The sequence below is a fragment of the Megascapheus bottae genome, chromosome 12 (assembly GCF_031878675.1).
Source record: "Megascapheus bottae isolate mThoBot1 chromosome 12, mThoBot2.hap1, whole genome shotgun sequence".
Classification (NCBI taxonomy): Eukaryota; Metazoa; Chordata; class Mammalia; order Rodentia; family Geomyidae; genus Megascapheus; species Megascapheus bottae.
Window position 1 is genome coordinate 16526812 of NC_143520.1, and position 16597 is coordinate 16543408.

A 16597-nucleotide genomic window follows, 5' to 3' on the forward strand; every position below is an offset into this window, starting at 1 on the left:
TATTTGGATCTAATAGCCACATATTAAGGATAATACCATACGCCCTTTGTTCCTTTGGTCTTGACTTGTCTCACTCAACATGATTCACTAGAGATTCATGCACTTCCCTGCAAATGCCATTATTTTATCTTGTCTGTTGGCTATGTAGAATTCCAATATATATATATATATATATATATATATATATATATATATATATATGCATGCCACATTTTCTGTATCCATTCATCTGCATTAGTGCATCTGGATTGTTTCCATCACCTGACTATTGTGAATAGTGCAGAGATAAACATAGCTGAGCAGATGTCCTTATCATATCTTGGGTTATGATGTTCAGGATAGATACCCAGGTGTGGTATGGCAGGATTGTAGGGAAGGTCAATTTTCAGTTCTTTAAGAAACCTCCACACTGCTTTCCAGAGTGGCTGAACTAGCTTAAAATCCCACCAGCAGTGCAATAGGGTTCCTTTTTCTCCACAACCTCACCAGCATCTGTCATTGTCTGATTTCAAAATTTTGGCCATTCTTGTTGGGGTAAGGTGGTATCTTAGGGTTGTTTTTATTTGCATTTCCTTTATGACCATGGATGATGAGCATTTTCTCATATGCTTTTCTGCCATTTTAACTTCTTTGGATAAGTCTCTATATATTTCCCTTGACCATTTAGCAATTGATTTGTTGGCCTTGGGCCTTCCCCTGATTTTTTTAATGGACATAAAGAAATCATCACAGCACAAATCATCAAGAACTAATAAGGTGGGAAGTTATATAATCCCAGCGCTCAGGAAGCAGAACCAGAAGGATCATAAGGCTAGCCCTGTCTATGTAGTAGTATGAACCAATCACAAAAACAATAACAAATACTTAAAGTAAAACATAAAATCCCTATCATCTGAAAGATTGTACAGAAAACTGACTCTTAATATGTCTTGTTAGGAGCAGAAAGAAGCTTCTCAGACTTTGGAATGTTGACAAAGCATAAGCCAAACTGTAGATGTGCATGATAGTAACATTTTCAGAGAGTCATTCACAAACTCCTACTTTAAAAATATCTCATGGATACCTCCATCAGACTTATCCACAGCTGTTAAAAATTTAATGCCTTACAACACCTATTCTCAGACTTAAAATTTTCAGGTATTTCTAAGCCTTTCTGGATTCGTCCAGACTTATTTTTACTACCTTCTTTCATAGTTTGAAACAGAAATTTTCCATTAAGATAGAGCTATTCTCTCTATGCTTTTGTCCATTAAAACACACTCCCCCAAACTGCTGAAATACTGCCCACCCATACTTCCAGCCCTGTTTTTCACAGGCTATTTTTGGGATAGAGTCTCACTTCTAACCCATGTGCACCTGGACTTTGATCTGCTTCCTTTTAAACATTCTTACATTGTGGGATGGCAGATGCATTGAACTGAACCCAGTTTCTCTCCATAGAGACATGGTAGCAGACTTTTTTTTTTATCTGCCTAGGCTGTCCTTGGAATTCTACCTTCCCAATCTCAACCTCACACATAGTTGCCATGTCAGGCATAGGCATATGTCACTATAGATTAAGAAAGGGTTAGGGAAATTTTCAGCCCAGATGAGCTTGAAAAGCCTTTGGCTCTCTGCTTTCCAAACAGGTGGTTTACATGAAGGAGCCACCAGCACCCTCTTCTTGTACATCACTTGTTCTTTTAAAAAGTAACAGAAATTGCGAGGTGCCAGTGGCTCATTACTATAATCCTAGCTACTCAGGAGGCTGAGATATGAGGATCGAGATTGGAAGCCAGTCAGGGCAGGAAAGTCTGTGAGACTCATCTCTAATTCACCACCAGAAAACTTGAAGTGGTACTGTGGCTCATAGGGGCAGAGGTGCTAGTCTTGAATGGAAATTCTCAGGGATAGCACCCAGGACCAGAGTTCGGACCCCACAATCAAAATAAAAAAAAAGACATCCAACTAATAATTCATTGGATTTAATATTAGTTCTAAGTCTTAAAGATAAGTAAAGCTCTTAGAAATTATATATAAATGGACACAGTAGGTAATTTTCTGTAATCTGATACAGAAGATAATAAGCATTTTTAATTCTGCTCAAATTATAATACAATGTAATAAAACATATGATTGCTACTTTTTCTTAAATATCCATTACTTGGGAATAATGAAAGCTGATAAAGTAAGATAAGTTTAGGAATCCAGTTTTAGTATCTTACGAGAAAGCCAATCTAAACCTCAAATTTAAAAAAATCAACAAATAAGTGACACATTCATCTTTCCTATATAGAAAAGACATATTACTGTTTACTAAAGCTAAAAATTTGTAGACGTGCATTGATTTTATGAAGATGATTCTTGCTTAGAAAGTCTGGTGTGCAAATTTCTGTAAGAAAAACTTCTCCTTCCAAGACAATCTCTTAAGCTTTTAGAATTTCAGTGTACTTTTTGGTAGTTCTCAGAAGTTTAGATTCATCTTGTTTACCTTAAAAAGAAGTTAAGAATGGAGCTCTTATTTTAAGAGACTTTGTAACAAATATTTTAATATCTCTCACAATCAATGAACAGCAAGAACATTTTACTAATACAAACACACAGATATCTCTGTAATTTCTTTTGGAAGGTAGTAGTATAAAAAAAGCAAAACTGTATGACTCTTGATTATAAAGGATGTTTCTCTTTTCCATGGTGAATAAATCACTCTTGTGGCATTACAGAAGCCATGCAACAACAACAATAAATTTAAAAAAATTAACAAACAAAAATCCTTTAAAAATAAAATCACACACAGAGAGAGAAAGAGAGAGAGAGGAGGAGGGCGATTTTTTCTATTAATCTCTTACCTGATAGACCAGGTAGACAGATAGGATATTCTCTTAACTCATTGAAAATAGTTTCATGTTTTCATACTTTGGTGGTTTGGAAGAACCCTAGTGTTAGAAAGTTGATCCTGAGCTGAAGGCACTGTCAGTAAGTGGTATAACCTTAAACAAGTTGGCCCTGGTACAGGGAAATTAGATCAAAGGAGATGTACTGAGTCTTCTTTGAAGGAACTCCAGCTGTTTTCTCTCTGTGTGTTGTGTTGTCAACTTCCTAGGTGTCATGAGGTGAACAGCTTTGCTCTATACCATGGAGTTCTGCCCAAAGGAACATTCTCAAAGCAATCATTGATCAAAAGCTCTACAATCACAAACCAGAGTAATCTTTCATTCTCATAAGCTGTTTGTCTCAAGTAATTTTGTTACAGTAATGGAAAGCTAACCAACAGAGTTACCTAATAATCTTTTGTATTTTTCTGTTAAAAGAAATATGAAAAAAAAAGAAATATGACCCTTACCATAAGATGAGACACGGATGGATTGATAAGCTCTTCCACCAAAAACACACAAACAAACAAAACCCAATCACAGAACCAGAAATCAAAATAAAAGAAACCCCGAGTAACAGAGATTGGGCAAAGGCAAAGTTTTAGTGTGTTTTGAGATTCATTCAGGACCTAAGGAGAGAATGGCCTGAGAGTCAAGAGCTTGACAGATGTTTCTGTATAACATAGCGTCTTTGTCCCTCCTGGAGATCTCTTCAGCTACTTCAATGTGATAACTTCCAAATTGTGAAAGCATAGCATGGCATATGTCTCTCTCTCTCTCTCTCTCTCTCTCTCTCTCTCTCTCTCTCTCTATATATATATATATATATATATATATATATATATATATATATATATATATATACACACATATATGTATATATGTATGTATATATACATGTATGTAGGCATCTATAGATGTCTATGCCAATAGATATGATAAATGCTTATATATGCATTTATTACATAATGTACATGTTTATATAATATATTATATAGACATATATCTAATATGTCTAGGCGTGTATGATATACATATATGTCTATGTATACTAATTCTGCATCAAACATTTATTTAACTTGTCAGTAAAGAAATTAGTAGAAAAGTATAGGTTTCAAGAGCACATGAAAAAGCACTAGAGAAAACATATTGGAATAAAAATTCTAGGTTAGATAGAAGACTAATTAACACCCTCAATGGAAATCACATAATAATCTCAAATCCCTTTCATGTCTACCCAACAAAAACTTATGAGTTAATGTACAACTTCTCAGTCTGTGATTTAATCACTAATAAGTACTAAATCAAATAAAAGGGACAATCTCTTACTGAGTTACCTTTTAGATGACATTGGATGACATTGAAAGAATATCTGATCCATTTTTTTTGCTACATCACAAAGGTTTGAATAATTTTTCTGGAAAATATTAAGCTATCACTTGGAATACTTAACTAGTCTTTGACTAATCCAAATACTAAAAAATAATAATATATTTTTGAGACATTTTACATTATTTGTCAAAAATTCAAACATAAATTGAAATTCAGCTACTGCCAAATAATGCCAACATGATCTGTCTTTTAATTTCTTGGATGGTGTAGTGGGTGGTTGTTTGATAGTCTGAAATCTACTCATAGGGTTAGGAACTAGGTGATGAGTGCAGAGGAAACATTTAAAACTAAATCCAGATGTCAAGACATAATTCTTCTTTCAAAGGGTAATGGAAGGTACCAATTTAAGTTCATGGTGGAACTCAAAGATGCCCAGACATGCCTGTAGAGCTAATTAAGCTGATCCCAGGAGCTGGCTTCTGTGAATCCTCAGGTTGGATTTGCAAACAAATGCTGAAGGAGTGTGAAAAAAACACAGAGATTAAAAGAGGCCTGGTAGCAATCAATGTGGTACATCTTCTGACTTTAGGGTATGGACAGCTGAGGTGCAGTCACCTCCCTGGCATCTTGGAGACTTAGCACACACCTGTGATCACCCTGTCTGATCTGGGGAGATGTGTGCTTATTGTGCAGACCCTGAGGCTGAAGTAGTGAAGGGCTCTTTGCCTTCAATTACTTTGAAGACAACCGAATTTACTAAAGAACTAGAATTGAGTAAGGTATGCCTATTCACAAGCTCAGAGTAAGCAATTATACCCTGAACACAAGAATTTCTAGAAAAAATATGAGCAATAATTTAAAGGGCTGGGGTTACTACTATATTAATGAAGGTGGGTCAGCAAAATTGGGTGGTTGTTTTTGCTGTTGCTTTTGTTAATACAAGCATGACAATTCACACCAGAGGCCAGAGAATCTAATGATAGAAAGAAAAATTAGGACAAATAGGTTGACACATTTTCAGATTTCAGACATAAAAAATATAAGATCATTTCACATTAGCATATATATATATATATTTGAACATGAGGAGTTCCTATTACATCTGACTTAGGGACTATTTGTAGACTGATGGGATTTGTGTTTTATTTTAGGGGTTTAAAAGAAAGAAAACAAATAAAAGCAAAGGTGGCTTACAGAATGTATTTGATTATATATCTTTTTTTCTTATTTCTGCCCAGAATATTAGAAAGAGGAAATAGGAACAAGAAAGGAAATTATATTTGTGGTTTTGAGATGACAGAGCAAGTCATTGTGCTGTTTTTGATGTTTCTAGGTTCATAATGAGGTGAGTAGATGAAGGAATATTCCTCAAAGTGAGTTGAAAGCAGCCTGTGAATCTGATTTCATGGGTATTTTTGGGAGGGTGGGGGTTGCTACCATATTTAATAAAGGGCAATTATCCTTACCAAATATTGGGCCTTTCATGAAGGATGGCATTTGTCCTGGGGTTCATATCAAAGTATCCTATTCCCTGAGTCTTCTGGCTTTATAGCTGTCTACTATTATGTCCTCTGACCACTGATTCCACCTTCACACACATATGCACATAAACGTTTTGACTGTTTCACATAAAATTACTGCTTCCTAATTTCACATTTAATATCCTTCATTTGGAGGAATTTGTAAAGAACCACTTCAGAGAAGCTAAAAGTCATTAAAATAATAGGGGAATTCTTGCATGCTTCATAATGCCCTAAAAAATCTTTCTCAATCATGCAGAAAATTCTGAGTTTGAACAGCAACCTGTTTTCTAATTCACAGATTCCTTGGTGCAGTCTTGCTCTGTTACATTCACAAAGAGTATAAATAAAAAGAAAAACAAGGTTTGTTTATGGTCCATTTTCTTTTTTTCTGATTTTTACTGTGACATCAAATCATTGTTTCCTTTGAAACAGCAAGCAGGCAAGAATAGTTGGGGGACAGCTTCTTTATTAAAAAGGAGATGTATTGAGCATCTTTGGCCAGAGGTAGGGGTTTGGGGTGAGGGCACGGGGCGAGGGCCAGAGCGGGCAGTGGTGGGGTCGGGGCAGGGGCCTGGCCCATAACGAGGGGGTGGGCTGCCGCAGCCCGGTGTCCATTCAGTAGGCCCAGGATCACCAAGGAGCAGGCGAGGTGGCCCTGGAGCCCTGGGGGACTGATGGCCTCGCTCACTGGCATGGTGGACAAATGTTCTAGGACTCTGCAGACATTTTGCAATAATGCCTGAAATAAATACCAACCATCTTGTTGAGCAGTAGGCCCAGCTCCTGGCAGAAATGTGTATTTTTATTGATGAAAATGACAAGAAAATTGGGATTGACACTAAGAAGAATTGCCACCTGAATGAAAATATTGAGAAAGGATTTTTGAATCGAGCTTTCAGAGTCTTCTTATTTAACACTGAAAATAAGCTACTGCTACAGCAAAGATCAGATGTTAAAATTACCTTTCCAGGAGGCATTCATAAAGAACTGAGAAATACCTTTCACAAAATAAGTACTGTTAACCTCTCATAACTGCTTTAAGAGTCTGAAAAGAACTGGATATATTGCTCATGTTGTTTTACCAATAGCTGTTGTAGTCATCTGTTAAGTAATCCCAATGAACTTGAAGAAAATGATGCAATTGGTGTGAGACAAGCAGCCCAGAGGCATCTAAAAGCTGAATTAGGAATTCCCTTCGAAGAGGTTCATCCAGAAGAAGTTAATTATCTAACAAGAATTCACTACAAAGCACAATCTGATGGTACCTGGGGTGAACATGAAATTGATTATTTTCTTTTTTTGAGAAAAAATGTAACTTTGAATCCAGATCCCAATGAGATTAAAAGCTACTGTTATGTATTAAAGAAAGAACTAGAAGAAGTTATGAAGAAAGCAGCCAGTGGTGAAACTAAGATAACAACATGGTTTAAAATTATTGCAGAGACTTTTCTCTTTAAATGGTGGGATCATTTAAATCACTTGAACCAGTGTGTTGACCATGAGAAAATATATAGAATGATAGAATGTAAATGTGCAAAAAAAATGTATTGCCTCTCTGAAGTTCCTTGTTACTGTTCTTTCTTTTTTTTTAAGTCTTTTTAGTGTAATTAACAGAAGGGTTACATTATATTCACCAGATAGAAGGTACATTACTTCACACACATTGATACCCCTTCTCATGTTTTTGTCCCCATTTCCCTCCCCCCCATCTTGTAGTTTACCTTGTTATCTGGTATATTGCATATACGTTTATTTGTTTATTTGAAATAGGAAAGGGAAGGGGGAAACAAGATGTTCTTTCTTTTCTTGTCCATACCATTCATCTTTCACTCAAAGTTATACTTCTCTGCCCACTTCATCCACAGAGCACACACAATGCACTACATTAGAAGAGAGAAAGAAACCCTACTGTCACATTGCTTTTAAAAGATTTTTTAAAACATGTTTGGAATGTTCATAATTATGAAGAGTCAAAGGTAAGAAGTACTGTCAAAAAGGTAAACAAATAATGGTTATAAACAGATGATGTTTTTATTTATTCTCTAGAGGACAATCAGCAATAAATTATTGTTCAAAGAAGGCTGAGAAAATGAGAGTTTTGCATCCTATTCATTTATTGCCTATACTCATATCTAGAATTCATTGTCCTTTATGAAACGAAGTGACCCATGCCAAGTAGAATTTCTGGAATAATAGAATCTGTACCAGTGAACTGATTTATTATCATTCTTCCAGAAATGTATATACTAAATACTCAACATGTTTGGGAGAGTTATGTAAGATATAGACATTGTACATGATAAAGGAGAACATTTGATAAGGTATAATGAAGTTTGTACAAACATTTTGAGATGAGATCCAGATAGCAGCGATCTTGAACTTAGAGCACTCTCTAGTTCTGTTACAACTCCTTGACTCGCATGAAGCATGAAGACAGCCATATATAATATACGAACTGGTGTGGCTACACTGAAAAAAAGTTTTTCTTCTTGGCTACTGAAGTCTATCTTCATTTAATTTTCACCTGTTTTTTTTTTTTACTATTTTTTTTCTTTTTAATAAGTCTCAGCCATGTAAAAATGATTATTAGCTAGCTAAGAGTCTCTAAGATGTCACAAGTTAGACTACTCTAAGCTTCTTATGAAGGCTTTCTCAAACTAGCATCCAGATATCAAGAGCATGTGTTCATATAATGTGAATCATTATAGTTCATGAAGTATATTATAGTAAGTCAATCACCAGTTCAGTTTTCTTTCTTTCTTTTTCTTTCTTTCTTTCTCTTTCTTTCTTTCTCTCTCTCTCTTTCTTTCCTTCTTTCTTGCCAGTCTTGGGGAACTGAACTCAGGGCCTGGGCAGTGTCTTTGCACATGCTTTGCTCAAGGCTACCATCCTGCCACCAGAGCCACAGCACTAGTGGCTTTTTCTTTTAAAAAAAAAATTAGTAGGATTTTTAATCCATTATTTATCTTTTACTGATCTTTTATTGTAATGTATAGAGGGGTTACAGTTATATTCGCCAGATAGTAGGTGCATTACTTCTCACACATTGATACCTCTTCTCATGTTTTTGTCCCCATTTCCCTCCCCCTGCCCCTTCCCAATCATCTTGTTTTCCCTCCCTTTCCTTTCCTATTTCAAATGAACAAATAAATGTATATACAATATGCCATGTAACAAAGTCAGATACAGTAACAATACGAGATTAACCAAAGGGCAACAAAAGAGAAGAGAAATAATATAGTACATTAAGAACAACTATCACACATCCATATCCTGGAGATCCACTTCTGGCTTTTTCTGAGTATGTGGTACTGAGGAATTGAACCCAGGGTTTTGTGGATGCTAGGCAAGCACTCTACCACTAAGCTATGCTCTCGGCCCTAGTTCATTTCTTATAGGGGAAATTTATTACATGTCAATGCTAAATTAAAACAAATTTGGACTGAGGATGACTCCATATCTGAAGTCATTATGTAGGGAGTTAAACCTTCCTGGGTAAATAAACCTAAAACCATAACTTAGCAGTACGTTAACTGAAAGTCAGCCAGTCACAACAGTCAAATTTCAGCCAATCACCACAGACAAGCTACATACAGCCAATTGCAAATTGCCAATTAGCACCTTGTCCCGATAAATCAAATGTTTTCTTTTTTTTTTTTTTTTTTTTTTTTTTTTTTTGCCAGTGCTGGGCTTGAGCTCAGGGCCTGAGCCCTGTCCTTGGACTTTCTCAAGGCTAGAGCTCTACCACTTGAGCCTCAGCACCACTTCTGGCTTTTTTCTATGTATGTGGTACAGAGGAATCGAACCCAGGTCTTCATGCATGCTAGGCAAGCACTTTAACCACTAGGCCAAACTCCCGGCCCCAAATCAAATGTTTTTTGATACCTCCTTTTCATTCTCTGTCCACAAATGCTGCCTGACCTCCTTTCAAAGGAAACTGTGATTGTGAAAGTTTTACAAATGCTAAATTGCTCTTTGCATCTTTAAACTTAACTGTTATTTTATTGAACCAGAAGTTTTCTTCCACCATTTACAAATGCAATTACTACATTTTCGTCATTCTTTCTCAAATATTTTTTAACAGTTACTATGTACAAATCCTTATAGGTACTTAGGCAAACAAAGAGAATGTATGAGTATAGGTGAGTATGCACATGTGTGTATGTGTATATGTATGTATGTATGCCTTTCTATCAGGAATGAGAAATGAAAATAAGGTCAATAGCCAGCAAGAGACAGAATAAAATGAAAGGTTCTATGAGTAATAGGAAGAAAAGGATTTGTTGCTGTTCACGCATGGGGCATGGGTTTTAGGAAGATTGCTTAAAGAAGATAGAATTGGCCTGGGCTCATAAGAGAGCTAAATTATCACTAACAAGTGTTGTTAAAGGATATTCTAGTTATAACTTAGCTAAGTTATCTCATATTGTTACAGTATCTCACTTTGTTATCTGATATATTGGATATATTTGTATTTGGTTTTTTGAAATTGGATAGGGAAGGGGGGAAAACCAAGATGGGGTGGTGAGGGGGAGGGTAATGGGGACCAAGACTTGTGAAAGGGTATCAATGTATATGAATTAATGCACCTCCTATCTGGCAAATATAATGTAACCCTTCTATTAATCACAATAAAAATATATGAAAAAAGATATAGTGCCAAAAATCATCTGTATAAATAAAAAATGTGTTTATTGACTCACACAGTGAATGTTTTCTGCATTCATTAGGTATACTTTTCTACAAATGCCAAAGTAGGACATAGAGGTTTATGGTGTTATACAAATCATCTCTTTTTTCTTTATTTTGTTTAGTTAATTAGAATTAAATGTAATACATCTCATTCATTTTGTCTCAATGCTCTTGTTAAGGGGGAGAGGAAAGGAAATTGGGAGAAAAAGATGGGAAGGTGTATCAATGTTCAAGAAGTAATGTACCAAAAAAAAAAAAGAAGTAATGTACCGACTTCCTGATGAATGTAACTGTAGCACCTCCATATATCACCCCAATTATGAAACATAATAAAAATGTAAAAAGAATATCTGGTGAATATAATGTAACCCTTCTATTAATTACAATAAAAATATGAAAAAAATAAAAATAAACAAACCAAAATAATGTACAGAGGTTATCATTTTGATCATCATCATCTTCTCCTCCTCCTCTTTCTACTTTTCCTCCTCCTTCTCCACTTCTTCCTATTACTCCTTCTTCTGTCCTGAGGCTTGAACTTGAGGCCTGGGCACTGTCCATGGGCTTCTTTGTCCTCAAAGACATCACTCTACCACTAGAGCCACAGTGCCACTTCTAACTTTTTCGGTCTGGAATCAAACCTAGGGCTTTGTGCCTGCTGGGCAAGCACTCTTACACCAGGCCACATTCCCAGCCCAGGGTTATTACCATTTCATAAGTCAGGCTCAGTTACATGCTTATAGATGCCATATGTAAGCAGTCAGAAAGGAAGTAGAGTGCCACCAGGTTGTGCCTATAATCCTAGAAGGCTGAGATCTGAGGACTGTGTTCAAAAACAGCCTGACCAGAAAAATTAATGAAATTCTTATCTTCAATTAACCAACAAGAAGCTAGAAATAGAGCTGTTGCTCATGCAGTAGAGAACCAGTGTTCAGTGAAAAAACCAAGTGTAGCCCCAGTGCCACATACATTAAAAAACAAAAACAAAAAACAGAAAAGAAAAAAGTGTCCCTTTTGGCGGGACGTCAACTAGGGCCAAAAACCTAGAGGGAGGAATGAAAGGGACAGGACACACAAAGAAGGCAGCAAGACAAGCATCCTGATCAAGCTGCGAATTTTATTTTTCACACAGGGGTTTATATGCCTCTTCAGGAGAGGCAGGAGGGGGTTGGGACACCGCTCAGGGTAGGAGGTTAGGTGGTAGGATGTTCACATATCAATACAAGCAGGCATGAGTTGCTTAGTGACCTTAGGGCAAGGAACTATGCAGGCACATTCTTAAGGCTAAGAATTCAGGGAGAGGGAGAATGTCTCCAACATATCATCCCTAAACCTTAAAATAAGTGAGGGGCGAGGATTTAGGCAATATCATGGTAGGCATTAATCTGAGAGGGGAAAGAGGCCCTGATCCCTAGAAAGGAGGCCATAGATGCCAACCTCCGTGCTATCGGGCACAGGAGACCCCGAAACTGATGGCCGTTTTAGGCCGTCTCCTTGCAGTCTTAGCTGCACCTCACACAGATGCCTACACCTGTCAACTGCAGGTGCGTATCCCTCGGGTGGGGATTACGGTTCCTCTGGGGGCCCCATAGTCCTCATACCCATTTAGCATCTCCCATGTCTAATGGCTGTAACCACCTAGGAGACTTTGAGTTTAGCACAGAATGTCTGATCACCAAGAGTTTTTAGTTCCAGTAATCTCACAAAACGGCTGTGGGGTGGTGGTGGAATCAGGCAGGACAGAATATGTGGCAGCAGCTTCATCTCTCAGGAACTCCAATGGAATATCACACCTCCTGCTGGGGTGCCTGCAAATTTCTGCGCAAACTGTTTAAAGAAGCTTAACCTAGGCCTCACTTCAGTGAATAGTAACAGATTTAGACAGGTATAGAAGGCTTGAACCTGTAGCCATTGCCACTCTTGCACATCTGTTACTACTCTTTCCTCTACCTCTAATTTATCCTGTCTCACTTTCCAAAAAATGACTCTGGTCCCTTCATCTTAAGGGGAGCTGATGGGCGAAGATTCATCTTCTATAACTTCTTCAAGCTGACTCAGAGGCGTTGTTTCTGTACTTGACCAGGGACCTTAAAAAGCTTAGCCTATTTTACCAAGGGGTTGCCAGGATTAACAACTGCACAAACCTTCTTTGGCTACAATAGTTTAGCTTACTTCACAGATGATTGACAAGTTCCTGCCCAGTTGAAAGGCATGGGCATTAGTAAGGCATGCTCACAAACTATTCTATGACCTCCCGGCTCTGATTAATATGGAATGGCCAAACACGAATCCCATTGGCATTTCACTTTGTTGGTTGCTGGACTTGAACTTGGGGCCTGGGCACTGTCCCTCAACTCTCCAGCTCAAGGCTAGCACTCTGCCACTTGGAGCTCCAAAGCAACTCTGTCTCAATAGCACTCTGATGCCAGATTAGACACCACAGTCTCACAGGGACTTTGCTTTGCCTGGGGTTGGCTCAAAACTGCAGTTTTCAGATCAGTGAGTCCTACAAAAGGCCACATTACTCCAATTAAAGCAACAAGGTGGTCAACACAGAAATAGTCTCTGAGCATGAGCTTACCTAGAACCTGGTAAAAGCCAAAGTTACATCTGAATAAGGATTGTTGTCCTTCTCCATGGGCCAGCTGGAAGTTGCTATAAGGTAACTAGCAATTAAGCAATCACTTTGGTAGTCCTAATTTTCCTTTGTCTCTTTCTTGAAACATACATTTAGGACAACTTCACTTTCAAATTCTGTTCAGAAACCCATTTCCAATGTTCTTTAAAACTTTTACTGATATTTGCTTAAACAATTAACACTTTAGCCTTTATTTGCATTTGAAGAACCTTTAAGGGCTCAAGGCACTCCCTTGCCTTCAGGCCTCTTAAGGCTCAAGCACTCCCTTTTTCTCCAGGTCTCCTTGGGCTCAAGGAACGCCCTTTGCCTTCTAAAAGAGGCTTTTTGTTTTATCCTGCAGTTTAGATTATTACCTAGAACTCCAACAACAGTTTAAACTCAAATAAGTTTTTCCCTAATGCAAGAACTACAGACATCAGTGCACCAAAAGTCTGGACTTAGTTTCCTTCCCTTTTTAAAAATATACCCAATTGCATGGAGATAAATCTTTAAACACATTATCCACATTTTACCATCAGATTTCTAGTGTCAATCTGCAAGAAAAGACAGACAGGCAAAGTTTCTGACATTAATAAACAAATTTACATTTAAATCTCAAATACATGTCTCCAAACTTTAACTTAAGGTAATAAATCCCAAATTCCCTAATACCTCTGTGCTAAACAGGATACAATGTTTACAATGTAAAAACTGTATGCATTGCAATACCAGATTTTTAAAATGCAGATTTTAGGATCTTTAGAAAAATACTTTCTACCAGTTTTCTTTAAAACAATGCAATAATCCTTTGAGACATAGGAAACATTCAAACCTAATAATTTTCTTGAAGTTTAGACTTAGATTTACCCAATTGCCTTTGTGTTTCAAATGAGCTCAACCATTGTTTTATACAGCATGCTACAATTTAACCTTGAACATGTTCACTCACACCCATTCGCACACACATTCATACTCAAAGATCTTGAAGCGCGCAAAATTAATATCGGCCATTCATTTTAGTATCAAGGTGTTTTGTTGTTGTTGTTGTTTTTAAAACAAAGCTTTCTAACAAGGCACCTTAGCTGAAATTTATTCTTCCAGAGCTTGTTTCTGATATCAGACATGTTACTTTTTGCAGAAGAAAATTGGGTGGGAGTCTTAAACCTAGGAGAACTAAGACAAGTCTGTGTCCTGCCACCAACTGTCTCCAGACTGTCACTTCAGCAGATTGTAGGAAAAAGGAAACTAAGCCTGCAGCTGCTTTGTCTGGCCTCGGCTCACCTCAGCTGCAGCCTATTGGGAGGGGCCATACCAGGCCTGAGTGGGGCCAAAACTTTTACTTCCCAGAAATATCCAAATAGATAACAAGAATGTGTGCTTGAGTACACACAGAAAAACCATAAGGATCCATATTTAGAACTGGTACCAATTTTAAAGACAAAACTGGACAAGGAAAAATATGTAACATGAGCAAGACAGAGAAACAGAGACGTTTAAGTCTGAAACAAAATCAGACATTGACATATAACAAGAAAATTGGACTCAATCAGATATACTTAACACAAAAACATGAGCTCAGATGAATGTTTTCACCAAACAGCTATTTTTAGATTTAGACATGTCTTGCTGGTGGGACTCTCAGGCATGCCCTATTATCGACAAGAAACTCAGAGGGGGTCAAGGCATCCCTTGACCACCCAGGCCTCTGTATTAGGCCCACAGTGCACTTTTTATTTATTTTATTTTTTTATAAAAACAAAACAAAACAGACAGGGGGTTGGCCCATACTTACCTCCGGAGGCCTTTGCTTTTCACCTGGACATCTTTTACAAAAAAGGTTGTTAAAGGAAAACCACTGTTTCAGGATTGCTATATGAATATTTTGTTTGGGTGGTCTGGGTGATTTTTCCAAAGCAAGATGGCAGAGTTCTGAATCGAGGGAACGCAACTCTTTAAGGAGTTGAATATGTTCCCGTCTATGTTGGAGTGATCGCTGCAAGGCCGATAAATCAGGCACAGGGGGATCGGGCTCTTGGAGAGCCAGGGCATGAGAAGAAAGATGAGAATTTGGGGGCCAATCTCGGTTATAGGGCGGAGGGTTTTTAAGGATTGGTGGCCGTTCTGAATTACGGTAATGCGCAGCCTCTTAAATGACTTGTTTTATTATCAGAAGCGGCAGTAGATGCCATCCTTTTAATCTTTGGGTCTCTATGAAAATCATCAGCATGGGGCATATCTAATATAACAGATGGGCACTTAGAAGGGGATAGGAGGGGGCCTGTCGCAGTACCTCCTCGCTGTACTTCATTCTTTTTAACCCAAGTTCTTCGTGTCTTGAGAGCCTATGAACAATTCCTGTGACGATGATGCCTGTCCCATGGTCAGTCACTTACCTTTCATCGTCTCCACTCAGCGTTGACCGAGATGTCTCGGGCGGGCCACTCCAAGCTGGTCACACAATCACTTGGATCCAAGTTTTCCTGGAAGACAGCATTCCTCAGTCTGGCAGGCACTTGAGCCCCACATTGGGCACCATTTGTCCCATCCGGCGGGATATCAACTAGGGCCAAGAACCTAGAGGGAGGAATGAAAGGGACAGGACACTCGAAGAAGGCAGCAAGACAAGCGTTCTGATCAAGCTGCGAATTTTATCTTTCACACAGGGGTTTATATGCCTCTTCAGGCGAGGCAGGAGGGGGTTGGGACACCACTCAGGGTAGGAGGTCAGGTGGTAGGATGTTTACATATCAATACAAGCAGGCATGAGTTGCTTAGTGACCTTAGGGCAAGGAACTATGCAGGCACATTCTTAAGGCTAAGAATTCAGGGAGGGAGAGAACGTCTCCGACATAAAAGAGGGATCAGTAGGGGACTACCACAACCACAAAGTATCTTTAGGAGAAGTTTAAAATGGAAAGGAACAAGTAATGATTCATATACAAAATGTTATTTTGTCTTTGTGGGTCCTCCCCCACTTTCTGGCAGACAGCTGGTAGAATATGTTTTCTTAACAACCAAACCCAACAACAACAATAACAAAAAACCCAATAAATCCAAAACTGAAAAAGTTAACCAAAAACTTCTGAGGGCTACCGTTGCATTCTTAGCCAAGTCCTGTTACATTCACTTAAAGAAAAGTTGGAAGGAGATAGGCAGAGAGTGTGGGAATGGAAACAGTTGCAAGACTGACAATTGAGTCTGAGTCGCTCACTCCTTTTTTTCCCCCAAAATGAAACAAGTAGTAGTTGATTAGCCTTTGTCTGCCCTGTCAAGAACAAACACATTTTACTTGGTGGTTCTTCCAGATGAATGGAACGAAATCTGAGTCATTCTAATCCCTATGGGGCTCCCATCCCCAGTGACATGGCAGAAGGGTGGTAGAGTAATCTTGCTATTCCATGTATCACTTTTAAGTGATTCAGTCTTAGCAAGTCACAGTTCAGGGTTTTATATTTCTCTCTCTTCAACATGGCCTGTGGGGATACAGAGGCCTGTGTGAAGGCACCAGGAACCCACAAGTATGATGTCTTTCAATCCTGGGTTGACTCCCGGCCCCTCTGTCTTGGCACTGAAATGTAATC

The 16597-nt window shown here is 38.1% G+C and overlaps 1 pseudogene; it reads left to right on the forward strand.

Annotated features, from left to right (window-relative positions):
• The first annotated feature begins 6412 nt into the window (after positions 1-6412).
• On the forward strand, positions 6413-15122 carry LOC150056279 (isopentenyl-diphosphate Delta-isomerase 1-like; annotated as a pseudogene).
• Positions 15123-16597: the final 1475 nt, after the last annotated feature.